Here is a 23,666-nt window from a genome sequence, read left to right on the forward strand (position 1 = left end):
AGGTGAGACTTACTGTACCACACTGTCTCCCCTGACGCAGGGTTCTGGGTGATGGGGAGACCATCTAGTAAGTCTCCCCTAACCCTGTGTTGGGGCAGCTTTTCAGAACTCCCCCAATTTCCTAAACCTCGCCAGTGTTTTTCCTTTATCGCTCTTCCTTCCACTTCAACTGTTCTGTCAGGGGGAGGAGCCACTGGCTCTGAAAGCTTGCACATTTCCTGAACTCATGTGTGTTTCCTCCTGCCAGCACTTAGTGATTAGATTCTTTATCTATATCCAGTTACATTATATTTTCAAAAACTATTATTTTTGTTGGTATATGAACTACAGTTATAAGATATCTCACAGAAAATAATTTATATGCATAACCTGCCATGTTAATAAAAATGTAAGTGTGTGTATTTTGTTGTAGCCAGTTAAGTATGTGGTGATTCATTCTCTATTTGCTTTTGGACCAGAGAAATGGTTTGTCTACAGTAATGATTATGATTATGATGATGATGATATAACAGGTATATATTAGGGCCTCAACACTATGATTATTGGCATCACTTACTAAAACTTCTTAAGTAAACAGTTTGGTTACAATGTTGTAAATGCAAATATCAATAACATAAAATCTTAATTAAAGTATACTATCAAAATTTTCAGTGATTTTTTCTCAACCGATAAACACTGCTTGTTAATTGTGATCTATAAGGGGCATTCGAATAAAAACCCAATACCCATATATGGAATGGTTCCATTCAAAAGTTATCACCACACCTATTAAGACATTTATCCCACTGGGAGACAAGACAGTCAGTTCCTGTTTTCTGGAATGCGGTAGGCTGCTGACGGATCAACAACTGCACTCATTCTTGTACCTGACTGAAACTGATGTCCATGCCTGTCTCTTTCCAGGTTGCCAAAGATGCGAAAGTTATACGGTGAAAGATCGGTTCGTAATGAGGATGTAGCAATGTTTCCCAACCAGATCACTGGAGCTTAGCCTTCATCTGACTGGTAGTGTGGGGGCAAGCACCATCGTGCAACAAGATTATTGTATCTGACAGCATCCCTGGATGTTTCTGCTAAGTGGCTTCATAGTGCTGCACACTGACTGTGGTTCCGTGCTCAATGAACTCTACGAGCAGAGTGCCCTTGCAGTCAAAGAAAGAGGTCATCATGGCCTTACTGGGCCTTACATGAACAGATCTGGATTTCTTTGGTGGGGCAGATGTGGGACATTTTCACTGTTGGATTTGGCATTTGCCCTCGGGCTGTTGGAATGCTGTCAGACATTATCATCTTGCTGCATGATGATACCTACAGCCACACTGCCAATCAGACAAATGTTATGCTTCAGAAATTTGGTTGGGAAAAACTGCAACATCCTCCGTACAGTCTGGTTGTTTCACCATGTGATTTTCGCATCTTTGGTGACAGAAGAAAGGTGTATGGACATCAGTTTCAGTTGGATGAGGAAGTGCAAGAGGGGGCATGGTTGTGGATCCATCAGCAGCCAAACATGTTCTATGGAACAGGAACTGATGATTTTGTCTGCCAATGGAACACACGTCTTAATGCACGTGGTGATCAATAATATTGAATGGAACCATTCCATGGTTCTGTTGTGGTTGGTGTTTGGTTTTCATTTCATTTGACTGCCCATCATAGACTGTAATTTTCTAGTAAAAATTTTGTCATATCAATTCTCTTCTTGTTTCTTTTACAGTCATCCTTTAATGTATGAACATTGTATTGGCTAGGAGCATAAGTTCCTTCTGTTTCTACAATGCCATAAGTTTATTTTAATTTATCAGTATAAAATATGCTACATTACACCACAGTAGAGAAGACTGATACACTACTCAGTGATGTAATCATGGCACACACAGTTAAAAAAATTCAAATACAAAGAAGAACCCAGCTCTGACAAAATTCCTTTCAAAAGTTTACACTATACACAAAGTAAAATTAGTCTATTTCCTAGTTTATATTTATTGATAACTGCCATGCAGTGAAGAATAGTCCCACATTGCTGATAAAGAGTTTGGATCACCCCTATTTATGAAAAGAATAACAGAATGGATGTACAGAATCAGTGGCCAGTAATATGTGATATATGTTCTTTCAGAATTGTCTGAAAGAACGGACACCATGTGGAATCTGTAGCTGTGATACATATTATGTAAGCTAAAGGTGGAGGGGGAGAAAAGAAAGGAAAGGAAAGAGAAGGAACTCATGATGTCCTCTGCATCAGGACTTTTATGCACAGTCAGCAGCACTGAGTGAAAATGTATGCCGGACCAGAATTTGAACCTCCCCGCATTCCCACCTAGCGCTACCTATCCACAGTCCCCGTCCATGTCCTCCATGACTGCTACTTTGGGACTCCTGCAGGAAGTTGAATGTGATTGTGAATTCAAACTGAAGGTAGTGGATTCATAGCCCACCTAGGAGCCTCAATTATATGAATGTATGGTAGACATGCCCTAAAGAAGAGACACCATGTGGAATTTCCAGCTGTGATATGTATTACGTAAAATGAAGTGGAGGAAGGAGAAAGGAAAGGCAAGGAACTCATGATGCCAGCTGTATTGGGATTTGCAGATTCTGCATGGTGACTGTTCTTTCAGACATGTCTGAAAGAACAGACACCATGCATTTATATAATCAAATTGCCTCGGTGAGATATGAATCCACCACCTTCTGTGTGAATGCACAATCACATTCAACCTCCTGCAGGAATCTCAAAGTAGAGAATACAGAGGACACGGAAGAGGACTGAGGTTAAGTGGCGTTGGGTGAGAATTAAGCAACTGCCTAATAAGCAGGAAATCCTGGGTTTGAATCCCAGTCTGACACACATTTTCAGTTGACACCTCTGACTCTGCATTAAAGACCTGATGCAGCTGACAGCATGGGTTCCTTCCCTTTCTCCCCCCTCTGCTTTCAATTTACGTAAATAGTTACCAATAAGCGTAAGGTGTGTTGCAGTATCTAGAATATAATCAAAGTTCAAACAGTATGACATTCTGGTGGAAAAGTAGCTTCTCTAAAACACTCAGCCCAGTTCAAGAAAAACCACTCATGTGAAACACAGTTCATTGCTGACTCATATAAAAACCTGCATGTAGTAGATAGAGGGAACTGAGAGACTCCATCTTCTCAGATTTCTAAAATGTGTTGGACACTGTACCACATTGTCAACTGATAAACAAGATACAATTTTATGGAATATCTTCACAAATATGTGACTGGCTCAAACAATTTTTAACTAACAGAATCTGGTTTGCCTTAATGGGTTCTGAATAGTCAACAATTGGTGTAACCAGGAAGTATGATAGGCTGCTAATATTCTTAATATACAAAACAATGTATCAGGTGATGTTAGCAGCATTCATATTGTTTTCGGTAAGTACTTTAGTCTATAGGACTATTTGACAGTTCTCTTTGAACTTAATAAATGCAATGTAAGGGTCATAACAATGAGGAACAAACTGATTGTATTCAACTGCAAGGCTAGTAATTAACTTCTGAGATCTGTCTTGTCATTTATATATTAGGGGACTAAGTGACATGAAATGGGGCAAAGTAGAATAAAACAATTAGATACGTTGGGAGGGTGTTGGCAAAGTGTGGTGCACCTGTAAAGGTAATGGCATATTAAGATTATAGTGTAATCAGTTCTAGAGGACTGCTTCAGTCTTTGGATTATTATTATTATTATTATTAATAATAATATTGTTATTTTAGGCTGATAAACTGCCGAGTCATTAGTGCCATCACATAAAATGAAGAGAGAGAAGTGTGGTTAAAACTGACTGACACAACAATAAGCCCTAAAATCAATCACAGACAAAAAGAAACAAAACAAACAAGGGTGCTGGTAAACCTTTAGGTATGTGAGGTTCTGGTCCAAGAAACTCTTCTGTTCTTAACATTTTATCCAGGACTGCGCTGGACATCCTCAGAGGTGCTCCTCTGCTGAGTCTTACTGACTGACCGATCGGATGTTTTAGAGTGACACATATACTGTAGGAAAGAGGGCATGGTCGAAGCAACACGTGATGAGCAGAGAAAATCCTTGTCAAAGATAAAACTTAACTATCGATTGTCATCCCATCAAAGATAAAATTTCCTAACAATTCTGCAGAGCTACTGTCCATATGTCACTAAGTTTCATTGCCTCCTCTTTCCTATTAAAATTATCCTGATGCTTATAAATTTCAATGGCTTCTCTACATAGTCATGGATAATAATCTGATGTCCTAGATAAAATTTCTGTTTCAGAAAACTTCACTTCGTGGTTTCCTGACTGAAGAGAATGCTCTGCTACCGATGATTTCTCTATTTTTCCTAGTCAGCAAAGACTTTTGTGCTCTTTTAGCCGTGTATTCATTGTCCTCTTGATAGTTCCAATATAATCTTTACCACACGTACGCGGAATTTTGCACACACCACATGTCAACAGAGGAGGGTGTTTATCCTTCACAGATCGGAGAACTTGACTTATTTTCTTTGTTGGTCTAAAGATCGGTCTGATGTTATGTTTCTGTAAAATCTTACCAATCGGATCCATTATTTTTTTAATAAAAGGGAGAGAAACTGTATTTTTCTGTTGTTGTTGTTCATCCTTGTCCTTCGATCTTCTGTTCCTTGGTCGCAAAATTCTCTTTACCTCTTTCTTTGAGTAACCATTTTTCTCAAAGGCTTGCTTAAGATGTTTTATTTCAGCATCCAGATGTTCTGAAGTGCATATCCGTTCAGCTCTAAGGACAAGATTTTTAATGACACGTCTCTTTGGTTGTGGATGGTGATTGGAGTTTTTATGCAATTATCTGTCGGTATGTGTTACTTTCCAAAAAACTTTCTTGCTTCAAACTTCCATTGGACCATCTCATAACTAAAACATCCAAGAAAGATATTCTATTAGCATTTTCCATTTCCATGTTGAACTGGATTTTTCAATTAATTTTATTTATATCATCAAAGATTTCGTCCAAAGACTTTCTACCATGGGACCAAACCACAAATGTGTCATCTACAAACTGATATCAGCGAGGTGGTTTCTTATTTGCTTTGTCCAGAGCCGATTGTTCAAATTTCTCCACATAGAAATTATCGATTGGAGGACTTAATGGGTTATCCATTGCTACCAAATCTTTTGTATATAAACTGACTCTTATATAAAAGGCTCATGTCATTTTATTGAGAAACTTGAAAGACTAATTTTGGCTCTGAAGATATTCTTGTAATTTTTGACGTAGTGTCCTTATTCACTATGATTCCAGTTAACGAAGTTATGATTTTTATAATGGATACTTTTCCAGGAGATTTGACTGCTCTTTTTAGACATTGGCTTCCTTCGAGTCAGTTCCAGTGGGATGAAGAATTTTATGAGCAACTTGATGGTGTAGCAATGGGTAACCCATTAGGTCCTGCGATCAACAATTACTATACAGTGAAATTCGAACAATTGACTCTGGACAAAGAAAATAAGACACCATCTCCCTGGTATGGGTCTGTAGATGACAGATTTGTGGTTTGGTCCCATGGTAGAAAGGCTTTGGACAAATTCTTTAATCATATAAATAAAATTAATCCAAAAATCCAGTTCAGCATGGAAATGGAAGATGGTAATACAATACATTTCTTGGATGTTTTAGTTATGAGGTGGTCCAATGGAAGTTTGGAGCATGAAGGTCTTTGGAAAGTAACACATACCGATAGATATTTGCATAAAAACTCAATCACCATCCACAACAAAATAGAGGTGTCATTAAAAGTCTTGTCCTTAGAGCCGAATGGATATGCACATCACAACACCTGGATGCTGAAATAAAACATCTGAAGCAGGCCTTTGAGAAAAATGGCTACTCAAATAAAGAGGTAAAGAGAATTTTGCAACCAAGGAACAGAAGACCGAAGGACAAGGATGAACCACAAAGACAGAAAAATACAGTTTCTCTCCCTTTTATTAAAAAAAATAATGGATCAGATTGGTAAGATTTTACAGAAACATGTCATCAGACCAGTCTTTAGACCAACAAAGAGAATAAATGCCCTCCCCTGTCGACATGAGATGTATACAAAATTCTGTGTATGCGTGGTAAAGTTTACATTGAAACTACCAAGAGGAGTGTAAATACACGGCTAAAAGAGCACAAAAGTCTTTGCCGACTAGGAAAAATAGAGAAATCAGCTGTAGCAGAGCATGCTCTTCAGTCAGGGCCATGAAGTGAAGTTTTCTCAGAGATAAATTTTATCTATAACGTCAAATTATTATCCACGACTATGTACAGAAGCCATTGAAATTTATAAGCATCAGGATAGTTTTAATAGGAAATAGAAGGCAATGAAACTTAGCGACATATGGACAGTAGCTCTGCAGAATCGCTGAACAATTTTATCTGTGACAAGATGACAATCGATAGTCAAGTTTTGTCTTTGACAAGGGTTATCTCTGCCCATCACATGTTACTTCAACCACTGGTCACTCGGCAAGACTCAGCGCAGGAGTGCTTCTGAGAATGTCCAAAGTAGTCCTGGACGAAATGTCAGGAACAGAAGAGTTTCTTGGACCACAACCTCACATCTCAAATGGTTTACCAGCAAATACGTCATCCGGTCATGAAAGCCTTCATTCTATAAAACAAACAAGGTTCAACACACAACACAGACTTAAAGGATGTCATAAAAAGCAACATGAAACAGATAAAAACAATACAGAAATCCATTAGAAATTAGCAAGACAAAATGTTTAAAAGTGCACCAGGTCATTGTGGCTGGGTGACCATGTGACATTCTGAGTACTTGACTCAAGGAGCCAGAGTGGTGAAGGGGGAGTTAACTGTCAGTGCAGCAGTTGACAGGGCTGCCTCCAGGTAAGCGGAGTGACTGATAGGCATGGGATTTTCCCCAGTGGGTCCAAACAGGCACAGGTGAGCTGGTTAAAGAAGAGACAACAGCAACCACAGTAAATAAACACAAGATGGATGTTCATTTTCAGGGAAACTACAATACAAACCTTACAAACATGACTCAATAAAACCTAATACACTGTAAAAATCATGGTGATGAGACAAGCTCGTTGCAACTTTAAACATGATTCATTGATAAATATTATGAAAGTAACAGTTGTTTTTAATTATGAAAATTATGCTGGACAATATAATTCAATAAGAAACCATTGGAGCAACTGCATCATATGAAGTACCAAAAGACAGCTGACGACATCAGCAAGTACCACAATAGGCTCCATTACAAATCCAGGATGAACATGAATAGTTACAGATAATTTTTATAAAATGTAGATATGCACATACACCATAGTGATAAATCCTCCATAAGCTACATGTATTATGAAGGCAGTCTTAGTGACCTAGTTCCTCACTGAATGATTGCAGGTAATGACTACCTACAAGAGTTTGCTATTAGATATACATGTAAATAGCCATTAATAAAAGTTATATTAAATCACTATCAAAGGGCAAATAATAAAAAGTAAATCTTTTGCAGAAAGAACTTCTAGACAGACGGGGCAGAAGGATACACTTTCTTCATGCTGTCCATAAGTATTTTATAACTTTAACATATTTATTTCATATTGTAAAAACAAATGTATGTTTGTTTAGGGATTTTTGTTCATAACTTAGGTAATACTGTGTGAGTTTTGTAATGAGAGGTCAGAAAATAATAGTAATAAGTGTGGAACTAATATGACATTAAGCATATTTGTGCAAACAGCCTTGGTTTTGATGGTGGTGGTTGTTGTTTCAATATTTAACATGGATTCGGTACTGCGTGACATCACAGTCTTTTTTGGTAGCGCATTGTCACTGGAGGTTCTAGTCTTTTGCAAGTGGTATTGTATCAGCATATGTGCTTGATGGCAGCTGAGATAGTCTGGGCAGTGAACCAACAGTGCTAAGCAAATTCTTCAACACTTCGTTGGCCTTATAGTAGTTTGGACTTAGAATAGTTTATGATAGTTTTCGAAGATGGAGTTTGAATGCACTTACAAACTTTAACTTTATCTGTGGCACTTTCAGCACATGAGAACTTTTAACTATTTTCTGCAGTTAATATTGAGACACAGTGCTTATTCAGGACAATGAACTTCAACAAACTTTGCAAACTTTGGATGTGCATGTTCCATTTATGTTGATCTTTTCCACTATATTAATTATTATTTATCTTTGTTTTCATTTTAATTTACAATTGTGTAAGACCACCATTTTCAAATTATTATTTGCAATATATATTTCTTCAATTTGAACAATAAATATTCTGTTTCTACAACATTATTAATCCCACAGGATATGTCAATGCAGTTTACTTATATTATTTTGCAAACCCGCCTACTGCATTACAAGGATCTAAGGGCCAGGTCTTTAATAAATGCATAGGTTTTAAAGTCTTGGTGTATGCCTGACCCATATAAGATTTAAGTGAGACAAGCTAATAGTCAACATGGTGTATTGTCCACATCAAGAGTGGGTTATAAAACTGCTAGTATAGCTGCAACCACTTAGTAATAAAACTGGGGAACTTTATTTATTTAGTGCCTGAGATTTTTGAACTGATTCTGAGTATTTTAGTGTTCATGAGATAGTGATGATATCATTACACATTGCAATTGTGACTACATTGGTTTTACTCCACCAGTTGTAAACTGATTGATTGCATAAAACTACTTGATTTTGTCCAAGCTCTATTCACATTGTGTTGCATATGTGCTTGAACTTTTCTGTAATTTTTTTAAAGACACTAACATGGTTTCATCAAGAACACAATGTAGGAATAATCCTGATGTGTTATTTTCATCTGTAAAGAGTACACATTGATTCATCAAAGAGAATCCATAACTAGTTTTATACATTGAGAGTCAGCATTATCTGACGCTTTCGACTCAAGTAGTAGCGAGTGAGGCACCATAGTGGAGGTAGTGCTTGGGCTCATTGCTTTTCCCTATAACAGCAGTGTAGTTGCTATGGAGAGGTGCTCTGCACAGCACCCTGTGTGCGTCACAGACACATTCTTTAAAAACGCAGAATCTCTTACCACAACTCTTTCCAATTCAACATTCCATGTAATGGTGCCATCCCAAACCGTAATACCTCTCTGCCATGGATTTACAACTTTCGTGAGACAGGTTTGGCATTGAAGAAAAAACTGGGAGACAGTGCAAAGACGGCCGTGTCACCCATGTTGATGTTGTGTGTCAGGCAATTCAACAGAGCCCAACCAACCTGCAAGACAACATGCACAGTCTCTTGGGTTATCAAATTTGTACATTTGATGCAATTTACACCATCTAAATTTTCATCCATACAAAACTGCAATTGTTCAGAAGTTAAAGCCTCAAGATTTTATGAGGAGGAGTCATTTTATGAAATAAAGGCCCATTATTATCGAAACAGCAGTGTTAATAAACAAACCGTCATTATCGGTCTCCAAACAACCCTCTGCAACTGCACCAGCGTCCACTGCATTGTGACAGGGTTACAGTGTGGGCTGGATTAGGAAAAAATTTGGTGTCACTGGGTCTTATTACTTTCAAGAAAATGGGAGAGCCATCACCGTGAACTCAGAGCATTATTTGACCATGTTTCATGAATTTCTCGTACCAGAACTTCATCACCATGGCATAAATTGTTGAAATGCTTGCTTTCAGTAGCTCATACTTCTAATTTATGTATGTTTGAAGTAAGGAAGTTGTTTCTGGGAAAAGTGATATCCAATATAGGAGATGTTGACTTGCTGCCTGACTTTCCAGTCCTTACTCCATGTGGCTTTTTCTTGTGGGGGTTCCTCAAGAACAAAGTGTACATCAGCAAGCCACATACTGTGATTCAATTAAGTGAGACCACCTGAGTGAGAGATTTGTGTTGTACCCCATAACATGTTGGAGAGAGTAATGACAAACATTGCACACAGGGTTGACAAGCTTACTGAAAAAGAGGGTGCCAGTACTTAAAGGACATTATATTTCACAAATAATTAATTTCCGTCAAAATTAGCATATAAGATTTAATCTGTTATTCATTGTGAAACTTTTGAAATAAAATAAGCTGCTGCATCTCAAAAGTCACTGTGCACTATAAATACAAGAACTATCAGACATTGCTGACTCACCGAGTACACAGAGCTTCTTTGGCCTATTTCAAAGGAAAAATGGGAGATGGAGATAAGGCTTGGGCAACTCAAATTGTTTGTAAAATGTGCACAGAGCATCTCTGCAACAACTGACAACTGGGAAACAGAAGTGTCTGAAATTTAGGGTACCAGCAAATAAACCACAGACATGACTGCTACTTTTGTTCAGTAAATTAAAGGGCATCATAGCTGGCAGAGGTGAATGTATCACAATCTACCCTCTGCAAGATGCCCCATTCCACATTCAGAGGAGATAATTATTCATATATTTACCTGTCTTCCTGAGTTATCAGGAGAAGAGGACAAATAGCTTGAAACATATGCCGACCACACTGAGAAATTTTATTTTATTTTATTTACTCGTAAAGTTCCATAGGACCAAATTGAGGAGCAAATATCCAAGGTCATGGAATGTGTCAGTACATGAAATTACAACATAAACATAATAACAGATAAAAATAAATGTTCATGAACCTTAAAAAAGTCAATCCATAAGTTTAAGTAAACGCTATCAGCAGTACTATAAAAATCAGCTTAATTTTTCAAGGAACTCCTCGACAGAATAGAAGGAGTGACCCATGAGGAAACTCTTCAGTTTTGATTTAAAAGTGTGTGGATTACTGCTAAGATTTTTGAATTCGAGTGGCAGCTTATTGAAAATGGATGCAGCAGTATACTGCACACCTTTTTGCACAAGAGTTAAGGAAGTCCAATCAAATGCAGGTTTGATTTCCGTCGAGTATTAACCGAGAGGAAGCAGCTTATTCTTGGGAATAAACTAATATTGGGAACAAGAAACGACAATAAGGAATATACGTATTGAGAGGCCAATGTCAAAATACCCAGACTTGTGAACAGAGGTCGACAAGAGGTTCGTGAATTAACACCACTTATTGCCCGAACCGCCCGTTTTTGAGCCAAAAATATCCTTTTAGAATGAGAAGAGTTACCCCAAAATATAAAACCATATGACAATAGTGAATGAAAATAAGCAAAGTAGACTAATTTTCGTGTCGAACAATCACTCACTTCTGATACCGTTCGAATAGTAAAAATGGCAGTATTAAGTCTTTGAACAAGATCCTGACCGTGGGCTTTCCACGACAGCTTACTATCTATCTGAACACCTAGAAATTTGAACTGTTCAGTTTCACTAATCATATGCCCATTCAGTGAAATTAAAATGTCAGGTTTTGTTGAATTGTGTGTTAGAAACTGTAAAAACTGAGTCTTACTGTGATTTAGCATTAGTTTATTTTCTACAAGCCATGAACTGAGGTCATGTACTGCATTATTTGAAACCAAGCCAATGTTGCACACATCATCCTTTACTACGAAGCTAGTGTCATCAGCAAACAGAAATATTTTAGAGTTACCCGTAATACTAGAGGGCATATCATTTATATAAATAAGGAACAGGAAATGCCCCAACACTGATCCCTGGGGCAACCCCAACTTGACAGTACCCCAATCAGACCCCACATCACAGCTGTTATCAACATTGTGAATAATGACCTTTTGCTGCCTGTTGCTAAAGTAAGAGGTGAACCAATTTTGTGAGCTACTCCCCATATTCCGTAATGGTCCAACTAATGGAGCAATATTTTGTGATCAACACAATCAAATGCCTTAGTTAAATCAAAAAATATGCCAAGCATTCGAAACCTTTTGTTTATCTCATCCAGTACCTCACAGAGAAAAGAGAATATAACATTTTCAGTTGTTAAACGACTTATAAGCCGAACTGTACATTTGATAGCAAATCGTGTGATATAAAATGATCAATTATCCTTACAAACATAGCCTTTTCAATAACTTTTGCAAACACTGATGGCAAGGAAACAGGTCTAAAATTATCTACATTATCCCTTTCTCCCTTTTTATAAAGTGGCTATACTACTGAGTACTTTAATTGCTCAGGAAACTGACCATTCCTAAAGGAAAAATTAAAAATATGGCTAAATACAGGGCTAACATGTTCAGCACAGTACTTTAATATTCTGCTAGATGCTCCATCATAACCATGAGAGTCTTTAGTCTTCAGTGATTTAATTACTGACTCAATCTCCCTCTTGTGTGTATCACAGAGGAGTATTTCAGACATCAATCTCGAAAAGGCATTTGCCAAGAAAGTTATATGGTTTCCTGTAGAAACTAAATTTTTATTTAATTCACCAGCTATGCTCAGAAAATGATTATTAAATACTGTACAAATATCTGATTCATCAGTAACAGAAATATTTATACTGCGAACTGACTTTATATCGTTGACCTTGTGCTGCTGACCAGTCACTTCCTTCACAATTGACCATGGTTTTAGTTTTATCCTGTGAATTAGCTATTCTATTCGCATACCACATACTCTTTGCCTTCCTGATAACATTTTTAAGCACCTTACAATACTGTTTGCAATGGGCTACTGTAGTTTGATTGTGACTACTTCTAACATCTTGATATAATCCCCGCTTTGTTCTACATGATATCCTTATCCCACTAGTTAGTCACCTGGGCTGCCCATTACTGCTAGTACCCCCGTTTAGAATGTTCTAATGGAAAGCACTCTCAAAGAGCATGAGAAATGTGTTAAGGAAAGAATTGTATTTAACATTTATGTTATTGGCACTATAAACATCCTGCCACACTTGTTCCTTGACAAGGTTTAAAAAACTCTCTATTGCTGTTGGATTAACTTTCCTACATAGTTTGTAGTTAAATATGATATTGGTTTGAGTACAAAAGCCTTTTAGTGTCAAAATTTGTGCATCATGGTCTGAAAGGCCATTCACGCTTTTACAAACAGAATGCCCATCTAGTAATGTAGAATGAATAAAAATATTGTCTATGGCTGTGCTACTGTTCCCCTGCACCATAGTTGGGGGGGGGGGGGGGGGGAACTTTGTATCAGATCATATGAATCTACCAACATCCATTTTCTTGCACTATCATATACAAAATTTATATTGAAGTCACCACATATAACTAGCTTCTGGTACTTCCTGCAAAGTGAAACAAGAACCCTCTCTAGCTTGAGCAGAAATGCTCAAGTCGGAGTTAGGGGACCTATAAACAACAACAATTAGAAGTTTAGTTTCACTAAATTCACTACCGCTGCACAACATTCAAATATCTGCTCAGTGCAGTGTTGTGATACATCTATGGATTCACATGGAACATCATTGAGCATCACTGGAGAAAATACCTCAATACAGAACCTTTGGCTGACAGAAAGTGCATCATATTGCCACCACTGCACATCAAACTTGGATAAATGAAGCAGTTAATCAAGGCTTTGAACAGAGATGGAGGATACTTTGGCTATATATGTACAAAATTTCTTGCATTTAAGTATGGAGAAAATAACAGCAGATCAGCAGATACATGACATTTCAGGCTTTCCTGACGGATCTGTCACAAATAAACTTCTCAAGTTTTCCATCGGACTATACCATCCCACAATATTTTATCCATACAACTATCGACCTCTTCATGTGGTGGTAGCTGATGTGTCCCTGCTACAAGGTACAACTGACGACAGTCAAAAGGCAGCACCGAAATTTATTAGGCCAGGAGCAAGCAATAAGCGTGCCTGGGAAGACACTTGTAGCTGGAAGAAAGCAGCGCTCATAGTGCCCTATGCCAGCCACTGCTGGATTCCAGGCACTGCTGAACTCAATACCTGCATCCCTGCTGATGAGATCGTTGGCCATACGGATACGTATGACCTCCTTAAAAATACATTTGACACTGAGGATAAAACTTCAGTCTTCTTGTGTGTGTGTGTGTGTGTGTGTGTGTGTGTGTGTGTGTGTGTGTGTCAGAACAGCTATTCTGTTAGACAGATATGCCATGTATTCCATTCTAAGCAAGTTCAAAACAGGGACATAAATGAAGATGTGGAGGCACCCACTGCAACAGCATTCCTGCTATATTTTGGTGGTAAGTCTTCTTTCGGTCACCAGCAAAACTGAGGAGTTAGTTGTGCTCGGCCAAAGACGATCTCAGACTTAGGAAATGTGGCGTGTATAAGATTCCGTGCCGATGTAGGAAATCTTATATTGGGCAGACGTGCCAAACCGTGCAAGAACATTGAGTTAAAAACCATTGTCATATCTGCTTGGCCAGCCTGATAAATAACCAGTAGCAGAGCAATGCTCAGACACGGGGTATCACATGTTTTACGAGAAGACCGACGTGTTATCCTTAGTGTCATCTTTCTGGGACTGTCTTATCACCAGGGATGCAGATTTTCGGTTCAGCACCTTTCTATGTCTCCTGGCAGTGGGCACTGTGAGCACTGATTTCCTCCAACTGCGAGGCTCTTCCTGTTCAAACGCATTGTCTTCTCTCGGCCTGATAAATTTTGATGACGACCACCTGAAGACGTCGGACAGTGGTATCAGTACAATATGATCTAGCGGCAAACCCAAGAAGAGTATTTGTGAAAGCAGGTATATATGATGGACCACAAATCTGCCAACTCATAAATGAGCAGAAATTTCAAGACTCAATAAATTATGCTGAGGCAGCTGTGTGATCATCACTCGGGTGTGGTAGAACAGAATTTCCATGAAAACTATAGCGCTTCTAACAATTAAGAACTAACAGAGAACACTGCTGGAAGCTCAAGAAATGAATTAAAATTTGTGCCACAGCCGGGACTCGAACCAGGGTCATCTTGCTTACTGAGTTCAAATCCCAGCTGTGGCACAAATTTTAATTCATTCTTCAGCTTCCAGCATTATCGTAGATACAGATGAGACTTAACGTCTTGGGGAAAATTTAATTATAATATCTAATAGATTCCTAGAACATCTAAATTCACAACACAAAAACATACAATTCACCATGGAGCTAGGTGAAAAATACATTAACTTTTTAGACCTTTACACAGATATCACCACAAATACACAAACTTTCAAAATTTGCAGAAAACCCACAACAACAGACACAGTAATACCCTCATGTTGACAACACCCAATAACACACAAACATGCAGCCTTCCATTCCATGGTGCATCGCCTCACATCCATATCAATGTCAAAACAAAATTTCCAAACAGAAGTAGACGCTATTAAATATATTGCATATAACAATGGCTATAACCCGAATTAGTTGACAAAATCCTGCACAAGAAACAAAGAAGGAAAATCTAGCCCTACATTTATACCCCCTCTGCAATAACAACTGCACCAAAAACCAACTGGTGTACTATTTCATATCTAGGTAAGCTATCAGACAAACTGGCCAAAACACTGAAACCCAAAACTATAAAACATCATTTTATGTCAGAGGCACTACAGCTAATCTCCTATTCAACAGCAAGGACAAAACAGATAAACTAAGCAAAAGTGGGGTCTACGAAATAACCTGCACTGACTGCAATAAACTGTACATTGCTCAAACAGACCAGGCCATATCAACAAGGCTGGCTGAAAATGAACGCAGCTGGAGATTAAATCAATCAGACTCCACCTTTGCTGAACATGTGCTCAAAGAAGGACACAAATATCTTACACGCACAGAAGTGCTACATATAGCCAACAAAGGCAGAAAACTCAGCCTACTAGAAGCACTTGAAATTAACAAACATTTAGCCCTAAATCCGAGCTGGTTCTAAATGACCAATTGCAACTGAACACATCACCACTCTTAAACTTTACTCAGTACAGTAAACTTGCTACTAACCACAAAGTGTCCCAATAGTAAACAAATTCACACCCCAATATAATGTAATATCCCTTATGTGTTTACATTCCTAACTGTAACAATGTAATATTTGATATTTACCAATGCACATTTTTTCTAATAACAAAATGTAACCCCCAAAGAAAACATCGCTGTTGTACAACTAACAATTAGTGTCCAGTGCTACTGTTCACAACAAATACAAAAAAATTGTAATTTTGTAATAATGTGTGTTCTAAATAGTTCTAATTGTTGTCATACATGGTACTGACAAACCATAAAATGTGATTTATTATGTTGAAGAACAATTTTACAGAACAAAAATTCAAGAGACCCGTTTGACAATTCCAAAGACAATACCACAACTAAAGATCATATGTAACTGCGTTGTATCTTAGTCCAGAATGTCTGGTTCGTAAGAACACAAGCTCCTTGTAAACAATAGCCAGTAGTTATCTGAAGATGGCCTAATAAGCCAAAAACTAGTTCATACAAATAAAAATCAGTAGAACAAAAAACTGCCAAACGGTTATTCAACCCTCAAGATCTAATAGAGATTATGTTCATTACGTTTTGTGCACTTCGTTATAACATGAGCATAAAATGCCACTATCTGCACTGTCATTTGGACCAGTTTCCAGATTGTCTTGGTGATGTAAGTGAGGAACAGGGTGTGTATTTCCACCAGGAAATAAGTTCAATGGAAGAACAGTATTGTGGATGATGGGATACACATATGATGGCGGATTACTGTTGGAGCATCCAGTATGAATGTCTAAGATCAATGCTTAAGAGAAAATCACAGAAATGAAGATTCAGTGACCCAATGGAAACAAAATTAATGAACTAAATGTGACTTATGTACAAATAAATAATGGCAGTTAGATTGATACAATATTGCTTAATACAAATGGAAGTGCTTGATCCATCCAAATGTCTTCTGTATTTAATTGTATGTGACTGATGTAGCTGTATATGTGGACTAATATTATTAGGGTGGAATACAATGAGAATAAGCTATATAGCTGGATGACGTAAAACTGAAGGGAGTTTTGGAATCAATGAGCCAAATATAATCAGAAATATGTCAAAATCGTAAGGCAGCAAAATCACTGTTCCCCAGTGTAATGGCTGAACAAAACACTCTGTAACACACTAAAATCTCCCTCCCAGTATTTTGGGAAGGAGACCAGACAACAAACAAAACCTTACAATGCATACACACTCATATCATTGTCATTGATACTATGGAAGACACAGATCAGCCATCACGTCAAAAAATAAACCACACTCAATTAAAATATGGTCGAGCAACAACCATGTTCTGCAAGTTCCTCATACTGATGGGTCCTTCCACCACATGAGAAAGCCATGTTTCATTCCCAGCTGTGTAAGGAGGTATTTCTTGTGACTGTTACTGCACCTCAACTCCCAGCTACCATGCAGTCTCTCTCCAAATATGCCAAGAGTCTCACAGGGGCCTTTACACAGTAAAATAAGGCTTCAAATCTTGTCCAGAAACAGATCTCCTGTGCTTTGTTTCTCCAATTACCTACCACCTCTCACATGTCCAGCCACAAAGGAGCACTGCTCTCGTGACCCACCCAGGACTGAAGCAATTGAATCACATTCTTTTCCAGGATTTTGACTACCTCTCATCCTGCCCTGAAATGATAAATATCCTTCGTATCCCTCCCAAAGTGGTATTCTGCTGGCCACTGAACCTACACAGTATCCTTTTCCATCCCTACTCCACCCCTGTTCCCACCCACTTGCCTTTCGGCTCATGTCCTTGCAACAGACTTAGACCCAAGGCCTGCCCCCCTACATCTGCTCATTACCAACTACTCAAGTCCTACCTCCTTAAAGTGCAGAGGAAGGGAGGTGGACTTCAATGCATTATAAACAACTCTGTTGTGTGGAAAGACTTGCCCCACTCCTTCCCTCCCCACCCACCCACCCACTGTAATGGTATGCTGACACTTCATAATGGTGCTAATGACCATTCTGTAGAGTGCCCCACATCCAAAATCATCATCATCATCATCATCATCTTCATCCAGTCCTGTCACAGGTATCTCCTACCACATCAAAGGCAGGGCTACCCAAATAAGTAGGCATGTGTTCTACAAACTACACTGCAACCACTGCGCTGCTTTACATGTGGGCATATAAGCTAACAAGCTGTCTGTGTGCACGAATGGCCAATGCCAACTATGACCAAGAGACAACTGGACCAACCAAATACTCAACATGCTGCCCAACATGATGTGCTTCACTTTAAAGGCTGCTTCACAGACTCCGCCATCTGGAATCTTCCTACCAATACCAGCTTTTCTGAATTGTGCAGGCAGGAACTCTCCCTACAACATATCCTTCATTCCCATAGTCCCCCTGATCAATAACTTCACTAGTCCCTGTCCTCCACCTATCTATCCCCTCCCATTCTTCCATTCCGGCACTCCACACACTTTCTACCACACCTTTTAGTCCTTTCCCCTTCTCTGCTTCTCTCCTCCCCCTCTTCCCCTCTTGCCCCAGCACAGAATCTGGACACTGCATCTCTCAGCTCTGTCCTGACCTGTCCTCACCGCATTCCTGCCTGCTCCCACAAGCAGCACAGTAACTTCCTCCACCCGTATCCTGCTATCCCTCCCCCTCCTCACCCATTGCCTCTTCCTTATCGCCACCACCCACCTCAGCAGAATGCTGTTCATGTCAGACACAACTGCAGTCAGGCCTCAGCAGCCAGAGTTGTCTTTGTGTTTTCTATGTTTGAAGAAGGTCTGAAAGCTTAATATTTTAATAGCAGTCTTTTTCACTGTTCCTGTTTGCTACTCAACATCTCCTCTATGTGGTGAGTAAAAATATATTCTTTCCAAATTGTTGTTATTGCATTCTGGATTTTTCATTGTCTGTTTTTCCACTATCCTGTTCGAAATATTTTGCATGTATTTCACAATTTTCAGCATTATATTTAATTACATAAAATCCTTGCGTACTCTCATATTTGAGAGGAGTAATATTGCTTATTGATAGCCGTAGAGTATAAATTCGTGGAGTCGTTAGATATAAGCAGTAGGATGGATAGGGTGCGTGCGTGCTGTGTGCGGGCGCAGGAGGAACTGGTCGCGGTTCGCGAGCAGCTGAGCGTGCTGTTGGCCACGGTCAGCCGCCTTCAGGCTGCTGTCTCGAGGTGCAGCAACAGCGGAGGGTCTGGCGCGTCGCTTGAGACACCCCAGGTGTCGCTTGCTGCGTCTGCTGACTCAGCTGCCGCAGCACCTTCTAGTATACCCAGTGCGTTGGGGCCGCCCTCACCTCAAGGTGAGTGGCGGACTGCAAGGCGTTCACGTCGCTCGAGGCGGAGGGTCAATGTGGAGGCTGGCCTCGCCCGTTCATCCTGTCAGTGGGCAGGTGGCTGCTTCTTCAGCAGGGCCCGAGCAGGCACACAGGAGCAAAGGCTTGCCGGTTATTGGGAGCTCCAACATTAGGAGGGTGATGGAGCCCCTTAGGGAAATAGCATACAGGGCTGGAAAGAAATCCAACGTGCACTCAGTTTGTCTGCCGGGGGGCCTCATCCGAGATGTGGAAGCAGCCTTGCCTGTGGCTATCAAGCGTACGGGGTGCAGTTGCCTGGAAGTAGTTGCTCACGTCGGCACCAATGATGCCTGTCGCTTGGGTTCCTCAGTTCGTACGGGCGGCTGGCGGATTTGGTGAAGACCGCTGGCCTCGCACGCGGGGTGCAAGCAGAGCTCTCTATTTGCAGCATCATTCCCAGAGTGGATCGGGGTCCTTTGGTTTGGAGCCGAGTGGAGGGTCTCAACCAGAGGCTTCGTCGACTCTGTGACGGTCTTGGCTGCAGATTTCTAGACTTGCACTAATGGGTGGGGAATTGTAGGATGCCCCTAGATAGGTCAGGGGTGCACTACACAAAGGAAGTGGCTACTTGGGTAGCAGAGTACTTGTGGCGTGCACATGGTTTTTTTTTTTTTTTTTTTTTTTTAGGCTAGGCAGTAGTGCGAGGTGTCCTGATGAACACTCACCAGTCGACGTGCAGGCAGGGAAATCAGGACGCGCTCAGTATAAAGACACTTCAGCTATCAAGATATTAGCAGTAAATGTACAGAGTGTTCGGAATAAATTTCCTGAATTTACTGCCCTCCAGGAAGCATGTGGTGCGCAAATTATTCTCGGGACTGAGACCTGGCTGAACCCTGAGATAGGAAGTTCTGAAACATTTAGTGAGGGTTGGAACGTGTATCAGAAAGACAGATTAGACACCGTAGGAGGTGGTGTCTTCATTGCAGTTGACAAAAATATTGTGTCTACTGAGGTCGAAGTAGAGTGTGATTGTGAAGTTATCTGGACACGTTTAACAGGGCTAGGGGAAATAAAGTTAATTGTGGGGTGTTATTATCGGCCACCAGGTTCCATCGTGACAGTTCTAGAATCATTCAAAGGGAGTCTACATTCCGTATCGCAGAAGTATCCGAATCATGCTATATTAGTCGGAGGTGACTTCAACCTAACTAGTATAGACTGGTATGTCTATGGATTCATTACAGGTGGTACAGACAAGCCGACGTGTGAATTACTTTTGAACACATTATCCGAAAACTGTCTTGAGCAGCTAAATCGACAGCCAACACGTAATGGAAATATTTTAGATCTGGTAGCCACAAACAGACCAGACCTCATCGACGGCGTCAGTGTTGATGATGATGATGATGATGATGATGATGATGATGATTATTAGTGTTTTAGGGCGCACAACAACGAGGTTATCAGCGCCCGGTGTCAGTGTTGAGACAGGGATTAGTGATCATGATGTTGTCATTACGATTATGGTTACGAAAGTTAAAAAGTCAGTCAAGAAGGCTAGGAGAGTATTCTTACTAGAAAGAGCAGATAAGCAGTTGTTAGCATCCCACTTAGTAAATGAATCGACTTCATTTACTTCTGGTACGATGGACGTGGAAGAATTATGGGCAAATTTTAAACACATTGTAAATCACGTATTGGACAAGTGTGTGCCGAAAAAGTGGGTTACGGACGGAAAAGACCCACCGTGGTTTAACAGCGCAATTCGGAGAACAATCAGGAAGCAAAGGCAGTTGCACTCGCAGTACAAGAAAGATCGGGAGAATGAGGACAGGCAAAAGTTAGTAGAGATTCGTGCTGCTGTAAAAAGAGCGATGCGCGAAGCATTCAACCACTACCACCGTCATACCTTAGCAAAAGATCTTGCTGAAAACCCAAGGAAATTCTGGTTTTACATAAAATCGGTAAGCGGGTCGAAGGCTTCCATCCAGTCACTCACTGATCAATCTGGCCTGGCAATGGAAGACAGCAAAACGAAAGCTGAAATTTTAAATTTAGCATTTGAGAAATCTTTCACGCAGGAGGATCGTACAAACATACCGCCGTTTGAGTCTCGTACAGATTCCCGTATGGAGGACATATTGATAGACATCCCTGGGGTTGTGAAGCAGCTGAATGGGTTGAAAATAAATAAATCGCCAGGTCCTGATGGCATTCCAATTCGGTTTTACAGAGTACTCTACTGGATTGGCTCCTTACTTAGCTTGCATTTGTCGTGAATCTCTTGCCCAACGTAAAGTCCGGAGTGACTGGAAAAAAGCGCAGGTGACGCCTGTATATAAGAAGGGTAGAAGGACGGGTCCTCAAAATTACAGACCAATATCCTGAACATCGGTTTGTTGCAGGATTCTCGAACATATTCTAAGCTCGAATATAATGAATTTCCTTGAGACAGAGAAGTTGCTGTCCATGCATCAGGCACGGCTTAAGAAAACATTGCTCCTGCGAAACGCAACTTGCCCTTTTTTCACATGATATCTTGCGAACAATGGATGAAGTGTATCAGACGGATGTCATATTCCTTGACTACTTGAAAGCGTTTGACTCGGTGCCCCACTGCAGACTCCTATCTAAGGTATGAGCATATGGGATTTGTTCCCAAGTATGTGAGTGGCTCGAAGACTTCTTAAGTAATAGAACCCAGTACGTTGTCCTCGATGGTAAGTGTTCATCGGAGGTGAGGGTATCATCTGGTGTGCCCCAGGGAAGTGTGGTAGGTCCGCCGTTGTTTTCTATCTACATAAAAGATCTGTTGGATAGGGTGGATAGCAATGTGCGGCTGTTTGCTGATGATGCTGTGGTGTACGGGAAGGTGTCGTCGTTGAGTGACTGTAGGAGGATACAAGATGACTTGGACAGGATTTGTGATTGGTGTAAAGAATGGCAGCTAACTCTAAATATAGATAAATGTAAATTAATGCAGATGAATAGGAAAAGGAATCCTGTAATGTCTGAATTTAATGTGTAGCGCTTGACACAGTCACATCGATTAAATATTTGGGCGTAACACTGCAGAGTGATATGAAGTGGGACAAGCATGTAATGGCAGTTGTGGAGAAGGCGGATAGTTGTCTTCGGTTCATTGGTAGAATCTTGGGAAGATGTGGTTCATCTGTAAAGGCGACCAGTTATAAAACACTAATACGACCTATTCTTGAGTACTGCTTGAGCGTTTGGGATCCCTATCAGGTCGGATTGAGGGAGGACATAGAAGCAATTCAGAGGCGGGCTGCTAGATTTGTTAATGGTAGGTTTGATCATCACGCAAGTGTTACGGAAATGCTTCAGGAACTCAGGTGGGAGTCTCTAGAGGAAAGGAGGCGTTCTTTTCGTGAATCACTACTGAGGAAATTTAGAGAACCAGCATTTGAGGCTGACTGCAGTACAATTTTACTGCCGCCAACTTACATTTCGTGGAAAGACCACACAGATAAGATAAGAGAGATTAGGGCTCGTACAGAGGCATATAGGCAGTCATTTTTCCCTCGTTCTGTTTGGGAGTGGAACAGGGAGAGAAGATGCTAGTTGTGGTACGAGGTACCCTCCGCCACGCACCGTATGGTGGATTGCGGAGTATGTATGTAGATGTAGATGTAGACATGTCTGTCATTTTCATCTATGAAACAGACACTTGGGCTGTGGTATCCTTTCAGTCTACTCTTAAACGTCTAATAAAAATCACAGGTATTATAACTGAAAAGTTTTCTTCATTTCTGAAAGTTTCCTCTTCTCAAAATATCTGTTAGTTCTTTTAATTATCCTTGCTGTTTCCTTTCTTTTCCATTTAAACAGATTATAGTATTCAATTTTCACTGAGCATTTCCACTTTTCCCATTTTGCCCTTTGACCCTCTTTGATAAAGTCTGGTTATATATCATTCCACCATATTTTCTTTTCACTTTAATTGACTCAAATATTTTCTATGCAGCATTATTAATTCCTTATGATAATTCTTGCCAATTGGCACGTTTGGACTTGAATATTATCTGTGCATCATTATTAATTTCTTAAGTTAATTCTTGCCAATTGGCATGTTGAGCTATTTTAATTTTGTCTTGATATTTCTGAAGTGATTCTTTTGTTATAGTAAGTGAGTCTGTATAATATTTTATTGTTTCTATAATTTTCTTTGTCTTTTGTGGCTAGAATTTTAACCTTGCCAATACTCTTGCTACATTGGTAACACTGGTTCCAGTCGGATCAATAAAGTTAAGCATTGTTGGGCTGGGCTAGCACTCAAGATGGGTGACAATCCAGTCTGCTGAGTGCTGATGGCAAGCAGGGTGCACTCAGCCCTTGTGAGTCAAATTGAGAAGCTGGGCAGTAGAGGTTCCAGTCTCATCCACTGACATATGGCCGGGGGAGCAGTGTGCTGACCACATGCCCCTCCATATCTGCATCCAGTGAAACTTGTGGGCTGAGGATGACACGGCGGCTGGTCAGTACCGTTGGGC

At 40.0% G+C, this 23,666-nt stretch overlaps 1 protein-coding gene across 2 annotated transcripts in view; it reads right to left on the reverse strand.

Moving 5' to 3' along the window:
• Positions 1–23,666, reverse strand: part of LOC126481638 (protein tramtrack, alpha isoform) — a 307,056-nt gene that overhangs the window by 9,146 nt on the left and 274,244 nt on the right. The gene's annotated exons all lie outside the window — the stretch shown is intronic.

Source organism: Schistocerca serialis, chromosome 5 (assembly GCF_023864345.2).
Source record: "Schistocerca serialis cubense isolate TAMUIC-IGC-003099 chromosome 5, iqSchSeri2.2, whole genome shotgun sequence".
NCBI classification, from domain to species: domain Eukaryota; kingdom Metazoa; phylum Arthropoda; class Insecta; order Orthoptera; family Acrididae; genus Schistocerca; species Schistocerca serialis.